This window comes from Lepisosteus oculatus, chromosome 12 (assembly GCF_040954835.1).
Source record: "Lepisosteus oculatus isolate fLepOcu1 chromosome 12, fLepOcu1.hap2, whole genome shotgun sequence".
Lineage (NCBI taxonomy): Eukaryota > Metazoa > Chordata > Actinopteri > Semionotiformes > Lepisosteidae > Lepisosteus > Lepisosteus oculatus.
Window position 1 is genome coordinate 6265226 of NC_090707.1, and position 12663 is coordinate 6277888.

At 39.1% G+C, this 12663-nt stretch overlaps 1 long non-coding RNA gene across 1 annotated transcript; it reads left to right on the forward strand.

The window, feature by feature from the left end:
• The first annotated feature begins 4968 nt into the window (after positions 1-4968).
• Positions 4969-8321, forward strand: LOC138242011 (uncharacterized). The gene is made up of 3 exons (XR_011191288.1): positions 4969-5303; positions 6163-6269; positions 7072-8321. It is a non-coding gene; the product is annotated as an uncharacterized lncRNA (long non-coding RNA).
• Positions 8322-12663: the final 4342 nt, after the last annotated feature.

The window sequence follows — 12663 nt, forward strand, 5'->3', positions numbered from 1 at the left end:
GCCATTAACCGACATGCAATATTAAAGGTTATTGTGAGGGTAGAACCCCTACTTCATCAGAGAAGTCACTGCAAGAATTCACTCTCCAAAGAAACCTGAAATTACTATTAATATTATAAGAATGTTATAAAAATCTTAAAAGCAGAAGAACAAGACTGCACTGGAGAGAGGCATTATCAATAGAATGGTTTTAGTGCGGTTTTAGTACTTTCCTCAAAGAGCTTGGCCATAGTTCTCTAGCATACTGGAATATTAAAACCCATTTAATCATGATGTTCTGGATGTTAAACAACCAAATGTTACTGTTCTGTTCCGAGAGAGTAAAGTCATTGTATTTACATGTAATATTTGATTTCCTTCAGTGTATTTGATTTAATAAAAAAAAGTATACCCAGAGGATTCCTATTGGAATTATATAGGGAAAATCAAGTTGTTACATGTACAGAGAAATGGAAAAAACATTTTTTTTTTGCTTATTGTCAGAGAAAGAAAAAATGGTTCAGTGGAGTCTACAACGCCCTCGGGTTCATCAGTGAATTTGCTGATGTAGTTTTTAATTTAATTCTTAAAACATAAAAAACAGGCTTCCCAGTGGAGGGTTCTGTACACAGTGTCATTTGCTGTTCTTATGATTCAACAAATAAACAGCGTTTTGCAACTCAAGTACTACAGTGCTTTCACCAGTATTACTGTACATCTTTTATGTGATACAACTTATAACCCTCTTAATATTCCTTTAATGTTGTCAATGTGATTAACAGATGTTTGTTTATTTTATCCTTTTTGAATTCTTGGCATAGGATAACTTGCAAACGCAAACTTTCTTCCTGAAAGAAAAATTCCCATCTGTTCCCATCCTGAACTTCCTGCAGACAGAGCAGAGTTCTGAATGAAAATGCATAATGACATCAGATTGACACAGGCCATAGCAGTGAAACTTCAAAGTGCACCAAACAAGAATCAGCTTGGTTTTGTTTCATACTCGCTGAGGGATTTATCACCATTGTTTAACCTCTTTTTATTTCTGCAGCTATTGTGGTACTTAACAAATTAATGTTTAGTCATCCCAGTAAATGCATTTTTGACCTGAAGATGTGATAATCTGTCTGCAAAACAATGAAAACAATTTGTGTTAATATTTTACTTCAGGTGTGTAATAACACAATATCATGTTAAGGCTGAATTGAATTGAAACACTGATCCATAAAATGAAAGAATACAATTTTTCCATGACTATGTCATTCAAATATACAACAAACATCCCTATAAATACTTATGCCAGTACCAAAGGTCTTTGCAATTGCTTGGGTTAGAGGAAAGAATTGACAACAATGTTTTTCTTGTGCTTCCAGTCCTTTATCAAGTGCAGATTCTCAGGAGACAATCTTGTAGGCAGCATTTTCATTACCTACTTAGCATTTATTTTGCTAAACATATTAGCATATAGAAAATTAAATATTTCATTGAATATTTGGTTGAATAATGAGAATGATGAGCACTTGATAACACTTTGGTTTACATTTCTGTGAAAAAATATCTAATTGGATCTAAAATAATGTTATGTTTTTCCATGCCTTGTATTTCTTCACTGGGGAATTATTGTGATAACCAAAATAAAAGAAATCTGAATGAACAACAAAAATGTTGGGTTTGTTTTATTTGAGAAGCAATATTTCAGGGGGCTCCCTATACCAGATATTAAAATGTAAACATTTTTAGAGAAGCATCAACTAGTCACTTTTTAAAAAACATACCTTTAAAAAAAGGCATGACATCATGTCACACATTCACTTGCTTTAAAGAAAACAATTAAATCTGGTTTAAAAATATGGTATTTAATTTAACATTTGCTTTGTTCCTTTATATGTCTTTATATCCTTTCATTATAATAAATAGAGGGTATTTCTATATATAATACAGTTAGGTTAATAATCAGGAAAATGTGAAGATGGTGTAAATGCTAGAAATGTTCTAAAAACTAGAAGGTTTCATAAATAAAAATAAAAGAATATCAGTTCTTTTTTAAATTTAGCTGAGGCCTATATCACTGCTGCCTTACATTGAAATAACCAGAAAGGAGCAGTTCAAACATTATTTGCTGTATCATGCCATGAGGAGGTCTAGGACAGTTGTAGTAGTTTGCCAGTACTTCACAGGGTGTTAAAACTGAAACAATTTAACTACAATAATTAACCCAGCTAGCAGGTCAATAGAGTGTACTATCAATAGAAATGGGAGCACTTGTCAAAAATGTGCAAACAGATACCCAGTCATAAAGGCATGCCAAGTATTGTTGTCAAAGTGATGGAGTGTGCCCAGAAAGGTTTTTCCATTTGTACTGGGCACAGAGGTGACAGAGGGGACTGATTCCACTGGGCTCAGTTGTGCCCTGTCTGAACCCCTTCTGATACAACATCCTGGTTATAACATGACGTAAGGAAAGGAATTCCTCCTTCTATAGAAAGCTGGTTCGCATCAAGGCATCCAGGCAAAATAAAAAAAAGGAATAAATCAATGTAGAATTTTGGTTTTCAGGACATGTTTTGGCTCATTGTAATTTCACATGGACAATTCATTAACAAACCCTACAAAAAGTAGGCAATGAACAGCTGAAGAACACTCCTAGGATAAACTGCACGTTTGTATTATCGCATGTTTCTGCAAACTGAAATATATATATATATTTTTGCTTCCCGATTCCATTCCTTTTTGTTTCTCCTCCCAAATAATTTCAGCTGATCTCAATAAAATTCAGGAAGAGTGAGTGAAAAGGGCAGTCTAAAAAATGTGCCCTCCCGATGCACAAAAAAATGTTTCCAACATGGAGGGTTGCCTTTATTTATTAGTGAGAAGAGCAGAAAGTGAGTAAGGAAAATACAGAGCATCTGCTTCTTGGAGTCATGGTGAATTCTGCTTCATATAGGCATCTACCCTTTGAAACTGAATGGGGACGGAGACTTTGGCAGTTTGCCACAAGTTCCTTTATTTTTTCATCTGCTACATTCATCACGTCGTTGTGCAGCTTCTTTCTTTACCACCCTGGACGCACACTCTCTGCAGAAAGGTTCATTTGGGGCACCAGGTAGTAAATAACGTGTCTGAGGACCGAAATGACTCGGTGCATATGCCTGCTCCCAGAACCTTCGTAGCTCTTAAAATGTGTGGTTTTTGAGCCCAGGCCTACAACAGTACTTTCCCATGGTCCGGTCCACGACAGAGCTTGCGCCTTCACTCCTTAGAGGTCCAGGGCCTGTAGAAATGGCTCCTGCAACCTTCCACTCACTCTGCTTTAAAGTCAGACAATAGGATTTTGTTTCTTTTTTTTCCCCACAAATATAGCAACTACAAAAGAAAAGGACAGAGCCCGCCATTATATTCTTCTGTCTGATTCTGATTATTCGAATGAATACAATAATATATCACACATGTAGGCAAGACTTATATATTATACCCTTTTACCATAAGTAGGAGAATTTCAATTGTATTGTATTACACTATAAGTTGTTTGGGTGAACGAACAGCACAGTTAGAAAAGGCATCAGCAGAGAATAAGTATAGTTAGTTCAATTTAATTTTCTCTAATATGATGTGTAATCCTTAAACCACATCAGAAATGTGCTTTACACAAAGCAAATTAGCCGATACAGTAAAAATTTACATTGCCATCCGAAGTGAAATTATCCTTAAATACATACATAATTCTTATTTAGCTTCGACACCTATACAAAACTGAAAAACTGAGCTCTTAAATTCCAAAATAACAATATTTTACAAACTATGAAAGAAGCTCAAAGAAAATAAATGAAAAAGAAGCTATGGTTATTTTTCTATAAAGCACCCTATAGATGGCAGAAGTAATCTTTTACCATGGAAAAGAACTACTAATGCATGAAAAGACCCTCACCATACAGCTTAAATTAAAGTAGTGGTCACTGGAAAACACTGCAGTTACTGAGACACTTTTTAGACCCCGTATTCCATATGCTGTGCTAGTGTGATGATCTCCTGCATTAAGATTAGATTAAGAAATACATCTATAATATATATAAAAAGGCAGTCAAATCCAAAAAGCATAACTTAAGTTACTTAATAATGTAGAAACTACAGGCAAATGCTCAAGAACAATATAATTGACTGATTTTTTTATCCTTCCTCTGCATTCCTTAGGGGGGAAAAATCCCAGGCAGTTTAATCTTACACCACAAATCATCAAACCGTTGTGCACAGGTGACTAGGCTAAGTAACACCCACTAAAGACAGGGACACATACTGTATCTGGTGGCACTGATACCTGCAGCTCTATTTATGACAGTTTAAGTGTACGGTTACTCTCTTTCACAGTCATTTTATCTCTGGTGCAGTCAACAAAATTAGGTGTACATGAGATGCATATTTGGAGTTTTCTTCCTTCTACTGCCAGTGAATATAATTTCCACATGTCCTAAAAACAGCAGGGAAAACATTTCCTGTTGGAAATGATGTAGGGTCATTGCTCTGCACAATAACTTATGCATGGGTTACTCAGAAAAGATTAGCTGTATAAATAGTGCAAAAGCTAAGGTCACCAGGAAACTTGTTAGAGAATGAATTTATAGTTCCAAGCCTCCAGATAACAGTTAAAGCCAGTGGTGGTTTATTAAACTTAATAAATGCAATAAAACTATGTTTTTATAATGCAGGATAGAAATACAAGTAAGCATAATGCAGACTATTCTATTTAGTTCTATCAATAAACTTGAATCAACAACCAGAAATTAGACTAAACGTGGATTTTAGGGAAAATAAGAGCAAATGCTACACTTTTTTTTGAGACACCGGCACAGAAAACAAATTGTTCAAACCGCGCTACGAAAAAAAAAGAACAATCCCAAAACTTGGAGAGAGAAAAAAAAAGCTCAACAAAACACAATGCCGTCATTTCACGCTTCTCCCTTCTGCTTTTTCCAGCCTTTCATTATTTTTTGTTCTCCCATTTGTAAGAAAATTAGGAAATGGAAGACAAAGCCTTAGTGTTTGCATTTTAAAAGAGATGTTTTCTGATAAAGGATGCTCTCCGGTTCTGTGGCAGTGTTTTTGTCGCTCTGCTGCCAGTAGCGGTTTCACGACAGAGCCCTTCGTGTCGTGGAGATGATGAATCAGGTTGCAATTCCCGCATTGTACTTCAGCTCCCAATACGCAGCTTTTTATAACGGCCTGCCAGTTCCACAGGCTGGCCCTGGCTACTCACTGCCGCTACCCTTTTCAGAAATCTTTTGTTACCAGAGTGCACCCCCCGGACCCAACCTGTCAGCCCGTGGATCAAGGTACAATGCTCTCTCCAGAGTCAACAATTTACTATTAAAATATATTCTGCAACCAAGCCCTGAGACGTGCTGGAAGTTAATACCGTTTAAACAGGACACAGATCCCAGAAGACGCCGCAGACCAAATGTTTTTGTGTCCAAATATCCCACCGTTGTTTTTAAACTGGTGTGGTGTAGTGTGGTGTTTTAAAAGCACCCGTGTCTACTTTTCAGTCCATCGTGGTTTCAAAATAAGGATTTCAGTTAAAAAGTAAACGAGGTGCAATGTGAACAGTCCGTAACGGGTGTCTTGAGGGGAAAATGTATTTTATGAGAACATGTTTGATACAGCAAAAAAGGTGCAGTGCAATACATGTTGTTTTTTTAAGAAGCAAGAAAGGAATGTCTATAATGACAAATGAACGCTTTCATTTTATTCCAAAGTCTGCATTTTAGCCATTTAATGAGATTACCCATTGATCCTGTTTTTCTAAACTTGATGATGCTGTATATGGTGTCATCTAGGTTCTGCAAGTAGTCTGCAAATTCTAAGTATTATGACAACGCATTAATAATGTTTTTGTACTCATTTAAATCCACACAGTTCAAACAAGCCACAAAAAGCTCATACAAATATATACTTTTGATGATGTTGACAGTGTTTGGTACAGAGATAAGTGTTATGTAATGCAAAGAAACTCTTCTTTTGTTGCTCTGCTTGTTGCCTAGTGACTGCTTTGTTTTTAATATTGTATTTGAAATGATGCTAATACAGACACCAATACTTCAGGGAAATAAATAGTTCTGGAATACATTACCATATTTAGAGAATGTGCTTCAATGTAATTTATCTCACAGATTTTCTTCTCTTTTTCGGAAGGGAGGGGCTACAAGGATGGGGGTTCCTGTCAACAGTCTACAGACCTGTCTTTCCATTATCAGTATATAACCCCGCTGATGCGTCCATTGTAGTCAATCTCTTTCAAGGTGCGCTGCCGGTTTTTCCATTCAGAGATTGCTGACGCGCTCGAATTGTCTTCTGTCCTGTGCCTGCTGGAAAACAAAATCAAGTGAAACAATACAAAACTGTAAAGCACAAACTCAGAAGAAAAAAAAAATGTCTCCACTGTCTCCCCCCCAGGCTGGTTCCAGTAAGTTTTCCCCCTGCTGCTTGCAGTTGAAAGGCTGTGGTGTTCCCAACTGTGGGCCAAGCAAATCACGCTAAACTTTTCTTATTTCATCCCTGTGCGCGCTGCACAGTTCTTTTGCCTTCTTTACCAAGTTGTCTGTTCTTTTATTTTCCATATCTATCTGCGCCTTTTGTCACAGAGTTTTGTCCTACTGACAATCTGCCTGCACAGCCCCAGAGTACACTATAGCATCACACGCACAGTTGAGCTGCACTGAAAGGCTGTAATGGGCAGTGAATCATGAGAGAAGAGTCTGCTCGCAGCTATAGTTCACACAAGACAATGTGCTCGGCTTCCTTATGGCACCAACAGCGCCTTAATAATATCAGAGCTGTTGTGGGTTGTGACCTGGAAATGGTACCGCTGTGATAACAGCTTAGCCTGGCTGTAGTAATGCAAGGCAGTGTTATTTCGCCACCACAATCAGTCCAGTCACCGGACGAGGCTCGTTAAACTCCAGCCCGGATCAACAGCTTGGCACGCTGTTTTCATTTTCATTTCTAAAAAACGGTAAAGTTTCAACCAAATTAACCAGCACACACGGAAGAAGTCTGGCATCCACGTTTCCGAGAATCAGTCCCATTGTTTTTCTTTTTCAGGAAAGGAAAGCTTCAGAGAAGGAAGCATGAAACCTGCCTGCTGATGTGTGCCAGAGCTGAAAGATGTCATTCTCCACTTCTTTTTGCTTAGAACAAAACGGAGGACATGCCAGGGGTAGGGGTGCCAACTGCTGGCTGCAAAGGTGGCATGGCAGATAAATGAATAGGAGGGAAAAAAAGTGTTTGATTTTATTTTTCTTCTAAATGTCACTCGAATGGTACAAGAGCAGGGCTAAATGTCAGCTACATTAAACCTTGCCGTTTCTCATTGTGCAATACAGACAAGTTAAGAACTCGGTGACACCATTCTGACTTTTTGTGTCTCATATCTGCACTGTACCAACTGTTCGCTCGCCACCACAGATTCTGCTCTGGCAACATCAGAAAACCATAGAGAGACCTTATTAAATAGCGAGTGGTAACTGGCTACTCACCAGCACTGAACAGTCAAATGAAGAGTCCTTTTTTTGTTTTCTCTTCAGCAATCTTTCACCAGATTTCTTTTTAATATGTGTGTTCATGTTCTGTTTGTTGTCGCTTGAAGGAATCTGTAAGCTCAGAACTTTACCCATTCGTCTGCATCACAATCTGTAGTTTTCTTTTGATTAATGGTAAAAATACAGTCTGTTGGGCTGGTATTAATTACAGGAATCAAGGATCTTTATGTTTGGTTGGGACTCTATTGAAATACAATAGAAGGGCCCACACCACAGGCTACAGACGTACGTAGCTACATTACGTGTTGCTGTAATGTGTTGATTCAAGATATACATATTCTGAATACTCCATTCTGTTCCTGTATTGTTTGTGCTCAATCTACATTTGACTTGACTCTGATATTCCTTCTAGGATTTTGTGACACAAAGAGATGTCATTTCATTCGAGACCTATTTAAATTAAAGCAAGATTAATTGTGAATAGCTGTTAAACTCCAGGTCTTACATTTGCAATCATGGAATAAAGGTTGCCTTAACTTGCACTCTGTCATGCCCTGTATTTCAGCAATATATTACAAAGCATGGTGTCCTAATGACTGTATTCCAATATTGCATTCCACTTTGAGCCTATACCAAAACTCTATTGTTACCAGAGGTTAGTCTGAAGGAGTCTGTGAATTCTACTTGCTGTAAAAAACAACACAATGATTTAAATATTTCATTTAAGGCTCCTTTAAAATCCATGAACCCAAGGTACTTTTTAAAATACATGTTCAAACCTTTGTTTTGAAATATCTAAGGTCTCAAAAGCAAGGCATGTTTTTTTTAAAAAAAAAACAGTGAAATCGATTGGAAAGGTCTTGACAAAATGAATCTAGATAGGAAGGGAAGCTGTTCTTGGGGCAGACCACTTTGATTTCTCTGATCTTGTTTTGTCAGCACCAGTTAGTGTGCTTGGTTTATACTTGTATTTCCTCACACAGCATGTGAGTGTGCGTTCCCTTTCTTTATTTCATATGACTGGAACCTCAAAAAGAGATATGTAGTGATCTTATCACTGTGGATCATGCTGTGCTACCATGAATCATAGTCAGACCACATCCCCGTTGAAAACTGCTATGTGTGCACAAATCCTTTTTGGCATTTTTTCAGACTAACCATTCTGTAAAACCTGTAATGTAACCATAGTGTTTTGCCAACAATTGCATGTATATATTTTACTGCTGTATTTACTATATATTCAAATATATATATTGCAATCAAGCCTGAATCTAAAACCACGTAATGTTGTATAGTGCTTTTCATATGAATACAGAAGATGTAAAAATACAAAGACAGAATGCCACAAATCAATAACAGAGCAAAAGAATAACTAAATAATAACTTTCCAGTCAAGGAGCCATCCCATATCTAGTTTTTAGAGAGTGAGTTGTTTGCATAGTTTTTCTACCTCCCATGGAAAATGAAAAGCGAGATCAAATTAGCAGATTTCTCTGTCTGACAGACTCCCCACCTCCTACAGAACACAGGAGAGAGGTCATTATAACCTTTAAGGACTAGTCTCCTGGTGTCACCCTGAGCATAGATCTTTAGTGTCAGCTGGGAGGAGAGCTCTTCTCAGTGGTCATTCACACTGTGACTGATGGCCTCTCTCAGGTCCTTCACATGATGTCTAACATTCAGTGACAAGGGCCGCTCAATGCAAAACAAAAACATTCTAATTGTCTCATCAAACTGGCTTGTGTCAGTCTCAGGAACATTCCCAGCATTCCACCCCGACTGGGGTCTGTTGTGTGCAGGACTGGAGCAGGCCACAGCACTCAGCACACCATGATAGATGGAGGGACGCTGGTGGCCTGGGGTGGACAGTGATGTCCAGTTGATTTGTTCGTGTGGTCATTATTTTGCAGCGCTTCCTCGTCAGTTTGGACACGGGGGGGAGGGGAACAATTCTTGACACCAGAATGTGTAGTTTTCACTGCTGTGATAAAAACAGCTAAATGAATGGTAACACACAAATTAAAAGTTAACTTCACTAATTTGCAAAGTTGTTAATGAATGTGTTAAAAAACTGCTTGAATGATGTATTCTTTTATTTTTGGCCGAGGAAACTGTCCACTCATCGTGCTTAAATTCCTGTCTATTCTCATGCATGTGTTAAAATAATCATATGATCATGTAAAGAAAACTCTGTATACATGCCTTTTTATTTAAAGATCCACATCTATTTATAAGCTTTTCATATTTACAAAGCAAACAGAAATTCGAATCAACAAAAAGACAGAGAGAAAAGGGAACAGTTCAGTACTGCCGGGTGGTCATGTGGTCCCAAAAGTTTGATTATCATCTTAAATGGATCAGGAGTTTAAACGATAAATAAATGAAGCTTTGTTATAGGATTAATGGTGTTTTCCAGTTTGCATGACAATGACATTAGTGCTTTGTGTCCAGAAAAATATCCAAACTACATGTGCGAGTCCTTCACCAAACTGTGTCTTTAGTGTCAAGCAAAAGAATGATATCGGCACAAGGAGCATTTCATTTGGGTCTAAACACGATCCAAGATTTCCCAGTGCAAAAATAAAATGTCCAATATATCTTGCGTCATTAAATTACCTGTTCTTCAGTTAGAGTTTCATGACCTGCATCCATTTAAAAAAATCCAAATATGTTGTAGCTGTATGACTTTACTAACAGAGCTTTTGTATTCTTAAGCTGGAGCTACAAATGAAACGCATGTCCACAATTTCCATTTTTTATTTTATTGTCATTGCCTTCTCATTTTTTTCTGCAATTCCATCACTTAAGCATAAAATAAGAGCAGTAGCACTCTAATAGAGTCATTTTGTTGCTGCAGTAACGAGGAACAGATAGCAGTGCCGTTGCTGTGCTTTCTCATGCCACTAGAAAGTGCTCTTCCCCAGTTTATATAGAGGGGCTCCTCTGTTTCAGCTGCAGTGCTCAGCTAAAGCTCTGGTTCTAATTTGTAAAAGAAGCAGAAAGAATGCAATTTATAACTGTGAAAGCAGTGTACCACCAACAAAGCCAGTGCTTATGAAAGCCAGTTCTGAGACCTGGTAAAAACATAAACAGCATAAATCATACTCCTGGACATTCTGAATGACTTAAAGACCATTGAAGGATTTCCACCTCACTTGAGAGATGAACAGTTATATTTTCCATTCGTAAACACAGTGCATGTTCTCTTAAACTCTGCCCTGAGCTCTCAGACGCACACACATGGATACATACAGTACTTGTATGGGCAGGCAGATCTTATTGAAACAGTAGAACAGAATCTCAGCAAGTGGTCTGTTGTAATGGGAAAATCTAATGGAGACAGGTGGATTCAAGCGAAGTCACTCCCAGTCCCCCTCAAGCAACAACACAGGGCTACTAAGGAAAAGCATGGCCTGCCGTGACACTCTTTAAAAGGCAACATCCCTTTGATTGTGTGTGCAAGCATTTAGGAAACTCAATTCTGAAACCGCAAAGGCCTCTTAGCCCCTCCAGTGAGTCACTGAGGTCTGGGACTGCAAACCAGGCTTTCAGTAGTTTAGCTGTGCAAAGTCTATGAATCCCCATGATCATGCTGCACTCCAGCGAAGCCACCTGCTTCCGACAGACTGAAGGTCTTCCAGTGCCGAAGTGGCAAATGTCATTGTAAGGGACCCAGCAAGGTATCTGTGATGAAGAGCCGGCTGATCCCTCCCTCTCACCACAAAGTGGGGAGATTGCTAAGCCTCGCTGCCTGCTTTTAAGGATTTATCTAGATGTTTATGCAGCTCACCAGGCCTGATTTTAACAGATTGTGAAGGTGCTTTGGGGGAGCTGCAGGAAGCCCTCAGCCATGCTTCAAGCTTAGCTTTCCCCAGCCCCCAGCAGATATTTGTTCTTGATGAAAAAATATACATTTCAAGGATGGTGCAGTTGAAGCAGGGCTCACAGGTACTGAGACAGTTTCAGTAGTTGATATCACCCTCTTACCTAAGCGAGAGACCCTCTGTGGCGTGGGGGAACGCACTGCTGTCTGGGGAGTGCAGGAGTGACCTGGCAGAGCTGCACCAACCATGGGCGACGATGAGCAGAACCGCATGAAGCTCACTGCGGGCTATCAGTTGCAGTGTAAGCTGCAGTGTGCAGTATCGCAGGTTCCACCTGTGCATGCTCTATATTAGGTTTTCCCTTTTCCTGAGATTTTCGTAGCACAGCTGGCAGTCCAGGCATGCTGACTCCACCACAGTGCAGCTGTACTCTTTGGGTTTTGCATGATCAGAGGCAGAGAGCAGGTGCTTTGGACAGATGGGTGAACTACATGGACAGTTGGTGTGGAAGTTCTGCCCAAACTGCATCGAAATGAAGCTTCTGCTGGTGTCCCACTGATGCGTCAGCGGCTTAGTGGCCAGCTTAGGGGGAGATCTCAAAACTCTCCATGCGGAGGAGGAACCGGTAAATTGACAAGCATGCTGCTACCTTGTGCACAAGTTGCTCCAAGAGTGGCATAGCAAGTCAACTGTTCTGAACTTTTTACTCCTGTATTTTTACTAGATAAGTCAAGTGAGCAACAAATCTCATTTAAAGTGATAACATAGAGCAGCAGAGCACTTACTACAGCAGTTTAAATGAAGTGCCTTGTTTATACTGTATATACAACAGCAATGTCCCACTGGGGATGTGAATGATTTTAACCCATGATGGCTGATCTGGAGCCCAGAGCCCAACTCTACGCTACACTACTGTACACTGCTACTATACTAAGCAAGCACAGCCCTGGAAGTCAGCAGGCAAAGCCAAATGAGCCACAGGACTAGAAGAAGAGTCTGTGCAAGAGCATTGTGGGACTGAAGGTTGTGTTATGGAGCATGTGAAACACCATCAGTAGATTTAATTGTAACTGTCACTTTGTGCATACTTCCCTAATGTGTATTGTTATGATCTGTGTTGACTTCACATTGTTTGCATTTCAATTAGAGTTGTGTGTCTTCATCTTCACAGCAGTCTGAATGCCCTTTGATCTGTAAGCTGATTTCTGCCATTTTCATCACATTAGCCAAATGTGTAGACTTTTCCCTTTGGGACTCAGGCTTTGAGCCCAAAGGTGGGGTCTCTTCTGGTCCTACTATGTTTACTGGGGTTCTAACAGTTAATGTCGAAG